The sequence below is a fragment of the Talpa occidentalis genome, unplaced genomic scaffold (assembly GCF_014898055.3).
Source record: "Talpa occidentalis isolate TD23 unplaced genomic scaffold, MPIMG_talOcc4v2.1 talOcc4.5, whole genome shotgun sequence".
NCBI classification, from domain to species: Eukaryota; Metazoa; Chordata; class Mammalia; order Eulipotyphla; family Talpidae; genus Talpa; species Talpa occidentalis.
This window is the reverse complement of record NW_023604861.1, coordinates 87,088,947-87,098,465: the sequence shown is the minus strand read 5'-3', so window position 1 is coordinate 87,098,465 and position 9,519 is coordinate 87,088,947.

Genomic DNA, 9,519 nt, shown 5'->3' with positions numbered 1-9,519 from the left:
TATATATTTTTTTTTCCCTAGTTCAATTCCAGAGTTGTATACTTGCCATTGGCTTCCCTTATTCTACATTGACATTTGTTAATTACCTGGACAGCATCAAACCCTGAGAACTCCTTTTCTTAATACTCCAAAAGACACAAAAGTCGTAATTCTTCACATCAGAACCACCCTTGGATGTTTAAGATGTCTGAAATGTTCCATACTCCTTTTCAACTTAACTCTCCATTGTTGCTCTTCATTATCATCTTTGGTTTTTCCTAGAGTTAGCCTTATTCTCTTGCGGTGTAAGACAGGATTAGGATTCTGGTATTACTAAACCTTGTTGGGCACTAATCCATTGCGAACCTATGGGATGTGTTCTCATCACTTGCAGAATTTTTGAAAAGGCAAAGAGAAGAAAGAAAATGACATAATCTGAATATGCATTTATTAATTCCTAGATGGATATGCTGTTGCAGTTGGTCTGGAAGGGATTTAAGTATCCCTAGTTCTAGCAGAAGATTGCCAGTATTTTTCATGAGGTGTTAAGATTGAAGAATTTTAAAACAAGTTTGACTTCTCAATTTCAAAAGGGATTATGAGACTGAACTAATCAGAGTCTTACAGAGGTAGGACTATAGAATTTATTTCTCAGACAAATATGTCTTTGTTTCCCATAAATTATTTGTCTTAGTTACTTGATTTGAATAATTAGTAAGACTTTATCTTCTTTATAATGTAACCCATAAATTATTTCATTCTAAGGGATCAGTAAGCATTGAAACCATATACTACTACTTAATGTTCATCCAGACCAACTGGTTATAACATTTAACGAAGACTTATAATCATCAAATCTGGCGATAGCCTGAACAGTAGCAATTATTTATGTAATCAACCAAATATGTACAGCTAAAATCTTCAGTTCAATAAAATCATAACATGGACTCCAGTGCTCAACTGACAGTCTCGCCCATAATTCTCTCCTTTTTTTTTTTAGTGTTTAAGAGCTTGAACTGCTAACAAATGCCTGTTAAGCATTACTTCAACCTGTTTGAAAACATGTTACACCATTTATGCTTATGGGCCTGTGTTCACACCAGATGACAAGAATCTGTTTGCAACCTGTTATGCTAGTTTTGAGCCTTTGGGGAGATAATGGTAATAAAAGTGAATACAGGCTTGCCTCCAGAGTCTGTGTCATTCTTCCTTTATTCTTGGGTTTGAGTATACTGGCTACCATCACATACCAAGTGAACTTTTTTCTCTTCTTTTGTAAGCAATATTATTATTTCAACCCACATGGACTGTGCAATCCTTCCCAGCAGTAAAAAAGCACAAATCATCTGGAAAAAAAAAACAAACAAACAAAACTCTTTCCATGTAGTATTTGCCATATTTCCAAGTAGGCACACCACATTATGTTATGGGTGAGTGTGCTTAAATATCTCAGTGAGTAAATCTGTTTGGCATTGCCTTTTGTTCTGTACCCTGGCAGAGGCATTATGCCTCAAAATATACATCATTCTATGGTTTTCCCTAAGGCCTGGCCCAGTGGGACTACGTTGTCCTATCGAGTCCCTATTCTGTATCACTAATTTTCTCAAGGTATTCTGGGGAGTTTTCCTACTTAATCTTGTGTGAAAGAGTTGAGGACATCTAGAAAAAATTGCTGACTAGACATCAGTATTTGCTCTTCCATATATCCCTCTCCCTTTCCATTGTAAAACTGAAATTTATGGACATATATGTGTCTGTGTGTGTACATATACAGGTATAAAGACATAGATGTAGATATACAGATTATATAATCTGTATTGTTAGGGTGGGTTTCTATAGCAATGAAAACTAAAAATGATCATTAAAAAGGACAAAACGGAATAGCTTTGATGATATCTTATGCGGAGATAATGAGAAAATATGAAGGTTGACTTACAGTTTCTTAAACAAGAAAGCAGTACAATTATAGAAAATAATTAGAGGAAATCCTTGCAGACTACTACCCATATGTTATAATTTGGAGTGTTCCCAAGGGGACCTGAAGGAAGTACCCAATTTACCATCAAATTTAGATTAAATTTTGTTCATAAATAGATGAACTAAAATGCTAAACCACATGCAAAATAATACCAAAAAACAAAATGGTTCAAGTGGGATGGTTGTCCTTGATGGGGTTTTTCATTGAAATCACAGGGTAGGGCCTCCCCAGTGGCTCAGCGGTTGAGCGCTGGGATGCGAAGCTGCCCGCAGCCTCTGCAGCGCCGGTTCGATCCCTGGCTGCTCCCCGGCCACCAGAGGAGGGTCCCACATGGCGCACAGACCTCTCCTGCCACCCGCTGCTCCCCTCAGCAGTGTACTTCATCATTCTGCCTGCTCTGCTCCCCGCTCTGGCTCTGGTGAATTCTCTCACCCTCCTGCGCTTCTGACTGTACCCAGTGCTTGTATAAACAAACAAACAAACAAACAAATAAATTAAAAAATAAATTGAAAAAAAAAAGAAATCACAGGGTAAACTGTTGCTTCAAAGCTAGAGACAAACAGGCAGATACAGAGAATCATAACTAACAAAAGTAGGTACTTCCACTGGAACTAATAACAGGGTAGTAAAACCAAATGGTACTTGGAAAATTGGTGCAGACTACATGTGGGCAAGTCTGAGAGTTTAAAACTGTTGAGGGGTGTCTAGTTTGGGGTGAATCCCTACACCTTTATGAGTTTTATCTCCAGCAGTCCTACCAGGTTCTTGCATTGACCATAAGAGAAAAATTAATTCCTCTTTGGCATGGGGAAGGAAATGTTACTAATTTTAGATACTCCTAGAGAATTCTGTTACTTTTTTTTTTTTTTAACAAGTCCTGCCCCCAAGAGAAACTATTTCACGAGTATGTAAATGACTGGGTGTTTTACACAAGCCTTACCAACCTCAAAGTAGGGAAATATCTACCTGCAATCTCCTCTAGCTTTGTTTATAGGGTGAGAGAAAAACACCTATCTCAGCTTACTAGTTTTCCACATGGGGGAAAGAAAATACCCAACTCCAGCCTCACTCTTGCCTTCCTGCCACAAAGAAGGAGGCAGGGGACAGACAAGCATTTGTGAAGACCATAGCCTAAGAGCACAGATTCACCAAAAGGATGAAATTAACCATAAAGCTACATAATGCTTTTCTTCCCTCCCCCTTATCTCTTATTAATAACAGTGGAATAAATGACAGAAGATTTAAGACATTATTTAAGGGCCTCCCCGGTGGCGCAAGGGGTTAAGCACCACACTATGAAGCAATCTTCAGCCTCTGCAGCACGAGTTCTATCCCTGGCCAGGGAGCAACCCTCATGGCACAGCAGACCTCTCCTGACTTGCCCGCTACTCCCTTCAGCAGTGTATTTCAGTCAGTCTGCCTGTTCTGTTCCCCACTCTGTCTCTGGTGAATCCTCTCACCTCCCACATCTCTGACCTGTACCCCAGCTCTTGTATGCATAAATAAATACAACTTTTAAAAAATGACGTTATTTAAGAACAAGTCTCTAGGGAACCCCAAAGACAATAAGGAAGACAAAAACAAGGTCACTGGAGGAAATTTTAGCCTCTGATACCTATAGCCACAGCAACTGTAAAAACACAGTCAAACCCCTACTCAGATAAAGTTAACACTTCACACTAAAGACTTATTTTCCTTGGATCATTTTACCCTATGTATCATGCCCCCAGCTTTCACTAAAATATTACAAAGCACACAGTTTGAAGAGACAGGTAAAACATCAGAACCTGACACAAATATGATAAAGTTGTTGAAATTATGAGACCAGAAACTTGTAACTATGCTAAGCTCTCTAATGAAAAAAAGTGGACAACAGCATGCAAGAACACATGTGTAATGTAAACAGACAGATGGAAACTCTTGGAAAGAATAAAAAGGAAATACTAAAAATCAAAACACTGTAAAAGAAACAAAGAATGCCTTTGATGGAATTATTAATAGACCAAACACAGCTCAAAATAAATATCAGTGAGTTTGGAGTTATGTTGATAGAAATTTCAAAGACCAATAAACAAAGATAAAAATTAGTAGAAGAAAATCTGAGAATATCTAAGAACTATGGGAAAACTAGAAAACACAAAATATTTGCATAATGGGAATGCCATAAGGATAATAAAGGAGCAGAAATAATATTTGCACCAAATATAACTGAAGATTCCCCAAAACTAATGATAGAAACCAAACCATAATATCAAGAAGCTAAGAAAACACTAAACAGGATAATGCTTAAAAAAAAAAAAAACTTACAGGTGTAGGCATATCAAAATGCTGAATATGAAAGACAAAGAGAAATTTTGAATGAAACCCATGACAAAAGAATTACTTACCAAAAAAGCATAGATAAGGAGTATATTAGGCTTCTCTTCAAAATCTATGCAAGCAAGAAGAAAGCAGACTGAAATATTTAAAGTATTGATATTAAAAAGAAACCCAACAACCTAAGAATTTGCATTCAGCAAAATTATCATTAAAGAGGAGAAGAGTAAAAACTTTCTCAGAGGTGCAAAAATTAAGGGAATTTGTCACCATGAGAACTGCTTTGCAAGAAATGTAAAAATAACATCTTTAAAAACTCAGATCTCCATAAAGAGATGAACTTAATTAGAAAAGGAATAAGTGAAAATGAAATAGAATTTTTTTTTCTTAATGAATCTATCAATCATCTTTTGCTTTAGTAGATATAAAGAGAGTTCTATTATCATCTGAAGAAGTCCAGGAGAATGTACTTATGACACCAATCTATACATATATATATATATATATATATACACACACACACACACACATATGTGTGCAAACATATATATGTATACACACATATGTTCACATAACTCATATGCATGTATCAGGAAGGACTTTAGAGGATGGAGGGACTGCTTTAAAATAATAAGATTTAGTAGGGGCTTCACTAAGTGAACAGAGGCAGTTCTATGTGAAGAGTTTAAATTCAATTTTTGAAATCACTAATGGTCAAAGAAAACACCTCTGTAACCAGATTATTTCTGGTTACAACAGCTAGAGACAAATAACTTGAGACAACAACAAAAGAAATTAAATAGTACATGAGAGAAAGCAAAGAGAAAAGTGCACATATTTTTTAAAACTAAAGGTTGTGTGTAAAAGAGAGAGAGAAACTCATAAAAACAAATACAAGTGTCTTTACCTACATTATTTTTAAATTTTATTTTTATATTCCCTGTACAATTGCAACTCCCTTATTTTGACCCCAATCCCTCCTTTCCCCACCCCCCACCCCCCCATAGAGTGTCTCTGATTCATAGTTATTAAAACTCTTTTAAAGACACATGTTCATAGGAAGCAATAATGAGAGTTCAATTCTCTTACAACATAGAATATCTAGCACAGTGCATTGAACTGACATGACAATGACATAACAAAGCCTTGAGAGGTTCCAGAAGACCACTTGACAGCACCCATTCACAGAAATCACTCAACTTGCTTCCTTTGAATGAACTTGCTGTTTCCTTTGGTCTTCATGGCTCTTACTAATTTCTAACCCTTGCAAGAAACCTTCACTTGTTATAATAAGCTCACTGAAGACAAGGGCCTGACTTAACCTTTCTCTTGATATCACCAGTTTTGAGCAATAGTTTAATAATTCCAAATTAATCAATTTGTTGATTGATTATTATGCTTACATGGGACGAAGTTTCCATTTCAATGTGAACGGGAAGGTGAATATATAAAAACACCCTTTTCTGCAATGTCTGCTTTAAATAACACTTTAGAAGGCAATATACATTGAACTTGAATGCAATTGTGACCTTTTGATATGATAATGGTTTTGTGTCCCATAAAATATAGCAATGTAAAAATCCAAAATATTCATGACTTATGTACGAGTCAAAATGTGAGTTGAATTTTGAAAATCTTTAGTAAATCTAAAATGTACTTTTGGTATATTGCTGGAATAAAGGTATGTGCTAGTAAAATCAAACCATTTGTATGTTACTGATGTTTCAAAAGTTATCAAATAGTTATTTTTAAATTAATGCAACTATCCAACATTGAATGTGTCATGGAAATCTTTTAAACTGGCAAATTTCTCCCACATCTTACCAAGCACAGCTTGATAAATGGAGAGAGCCTGGGAAGTTGGCTAATAAAATCCCTGTACTTTAAAATGAGTAGCTGACAAGAGAGCCAAGGCAATAACTATGTGAAATATTTTTTCTGGCTCTGCTTTAGATGCTGTAGTTCACTATTAAAGTAAAAATCTCTTTCTGGAGACTAGTTCAAGAAAAAGAGAAACCTGTGCTATAGGGAATATTTAGTATTAGGACAAATGGTTTGCCTTTTGCTGGCAATTTATATCTACAGGTCTTCTAAAAGAAAGAAAACAGTTCAAACCATGCTGTTCTAAAAGCTAGACTCATGTGTTCAGTGGTATTTCAACTTTTCCCAAGGTCACTGAAGATATTCCAGGATGTGAAGGTCAACTTGATGGTTTAGAAAGGAAGTGATATGTGGATAGTGATAGATGACAGGTTAAGAGATTTCTCTGCATGTAAAAGTTCATTCTCCAGATATATTTTGCATCTAGTGATAATTTTCATGAACTTAAAACAAAAAATAATTGCATATGGTAATATGACTATATGGTAAAAAAACTACCAGAATGCAGTAAAAGTATTTTCTAAGCTATACTTAGATTTAAAGTGTTCTTAATTACATGAGACATATATTTTTATTTTATTTTATTAAATATTTATTTATTTATGCATAGAAGAGCTGGAATGTAGGCCAGAGATGTGGGAGTGGGGTGAGAGGATCTACTAGAAACAGAGAGGGGAGCAGAACAGGCAGATTGACTGAAATACACTGCTGAGGGAACAACGGGTGAGACAGGAAAGGTCTGCTGCACCATGTGGGTATCCCCTGGCCGGGGATCAAACTCATGCTATAGTGGCTGCAGATAGCTTCATAGTGCTATGTCTTAACCCCTTGCACCACCAGGGAGGCCCCCACCTATATAATTCTAAATGAAATGAATGTATATATTGATGAATTCATCAAAAATACTAAAAATTAATAAACTAAAAAATAAAAAGTTAATTTGTATATGTTGTTTTTCTCCCATAGATTTTTATAACATATCTAGGCAGTTTCAAAAAAAAACAAATGTTGAAGAAAAGTTTTGGTTATAGTGAGTTAGTATTGGCACATCAACTATAAGCTATCTATTCTTTTACAGTAGCAAATTATATCTGCCACTAATAAAATAATCTATTTAGAATTTCTTTGCAGTACTCTCTTGTCTCCAACATTATTGTAATTTGCAACATAGACAGAAGGCTGAGAGTGAAGATTGAGGAAAGGTTATTAGCAGTCAGTATTAATCAGTAGCAAGAAGATGATGAGCTCAGTTTGTAATGCTAGAAGTAGCGGTTAAATTGTCCCCAAATTTTGAATATCCAGAAGTTAATGGGAAATGCCATGAATTTGGTATTGAAGAAAGCTGAGAATAAGAAACAAGAAGGATAAGAACCTGGAGAATCTTCCAAATTGGCCATAGATGAGAAATTAAAAGTGAGGCTAATCTTAATGATGTGGCTATAGCACTGCTCACTCCAAATAGATTGATATACCCATAATCTATCTTTTCACAAATACTCATCCGGTTTATTCTTTTATCTTAAAAAGCTTCCATCAGGAAATGGAGACCTGCAATTTGTGGGCTCATAGTTGGTGTGTAATGTTTATTTAATGAACATAGACATACATATTTTTGTGGATATGCTGTGGATATACTGTGTCCATATTTTAACAAACCAAAGGAGTCCTTGAGAGCAATGAATGAATCTGACATTCATGCTAGGAAACCTAAATCTCCATCTGCTTAGAGAGTTTATTTTTAAGTTCTCCTGAATGTGTTTTTATGGTAGCCACTTGAATAAAGATTAACTTAGAAACTGAGGTGGTACTAAGCTGGAATGGATATATCAGTGGACCCAGCTGTGTAAAGGTAGAAGGAGGAGCTGCCAATAGTTTTTCCTCTGCTGTCAACCTCAATAAATTACAGAGGTCACAGAAGTTTGTTATTTTCCAGGGTATTTTAGCTGGATGACCTCGTTAGTCAAGGCAAATATGAGGACAACCAGGTTAATAAAAGGTCAGCAATAGGATGGAGTTCTTAGAATAGACATTGAGAATAAAAAAATGTAGTAGTTATTCTTATTAATATGATCCTGGTTAAAATACTGAGCTGGGGCCTCCCTGGGGGCACAAAGTGTTAAGCACTGCACTATGAAGCAATCCACAGCCTCTGCAGAATGAGTTCGATCCCCAGCCTGCCAGGGAGCAACCCACATGGCAAAGTAGACCTCTCCTGTCTCACCCGCTGCTCCCCTCAGCTGTGTATTTCAGTCAGTCTGCCTGTTCTGTTCCCCGCTCTGTCTCTGGTGAATCCTCTCACCCCCCTGCATCTCTGGCCTACACCCCAGCTCTTGTATGCATAAATAAATAAATCTTAATTAAAAAATAAAAATAAAACATTGAGCTGGTGGTGAAAAATTAAGCAGGGGTGGGGCCTCCCTGGTGCCTCAAGTGGTTAAGACACAGCACAATGAAGCTATCCTCAGCCACTGCAGCAAGAGTTCAATCCCCAACCAGGGAGTTACCCACATGGCACAGCAGACCTCTCCTGATTTGCCCACTGCTCCCCTCAGCAGTGTATTTCAGTCAATCTACCTGTTCTGTTCCCCACTCTGTCTCATTCCCACACCTCTGGCCTGTACCCCAGTTCTTGTATGCATAAATAAAAATAAACCTTTCAAAAAAATTAAGCAGGACTTACACAAACATATATATTGTTCTGAAGGATCATACAAAGAGTAAGAAATATGAGGTTTGATCCAGAAGAATAGAAGGGATTGTCCATAACAAAAATACTAAAGGTAACATTTTAAGTGCTGAAGAGTTGGTAAGTGGGAAGAGATTTCATAGTGAAAAGAAAAGAATGTAGACATAAGAAAGGATCATTCATAAAATGGGGAAATCCAATGTAGGTTAGAAAGCATGGAGTGGGCCTCCCCTGGTGGTACAGCGGTTGAGCGCTGGGCTGCGAAGCTTCCCCCAGCCACTGGCGAGGGTCCCATATGGCATGACAGACCTCTCCTGCCCCACCCGCTGCTCCCCTTAGCAGTGTATTTCGTTGGTCTGCCTGTTCTGTCCCCCACTCTGGATCTGGTGAATTCTCTCACCCTCCTGCACCTCTGACTATATCCAGTGCTTGTATAAATACATAAATCTTAAAAAAAAAAAAAAAAAGAAAGCATGGGGTGATGTTTTTGGAAGGAAAATGTAATGGGAAATGTTGAGGATGGGCAGAGCTATGGAACACTGCATGTCATGCTGTCATATAGAACTAATTTTACAAGTAAAGGGCTCTGGGTAAGTCTGTTTTCATAGGTAAATTAGATTCACATTGGAAACAAGGTAGGACTACATATGGAGTTGAATTAGGCAGTAATCACAGAAAT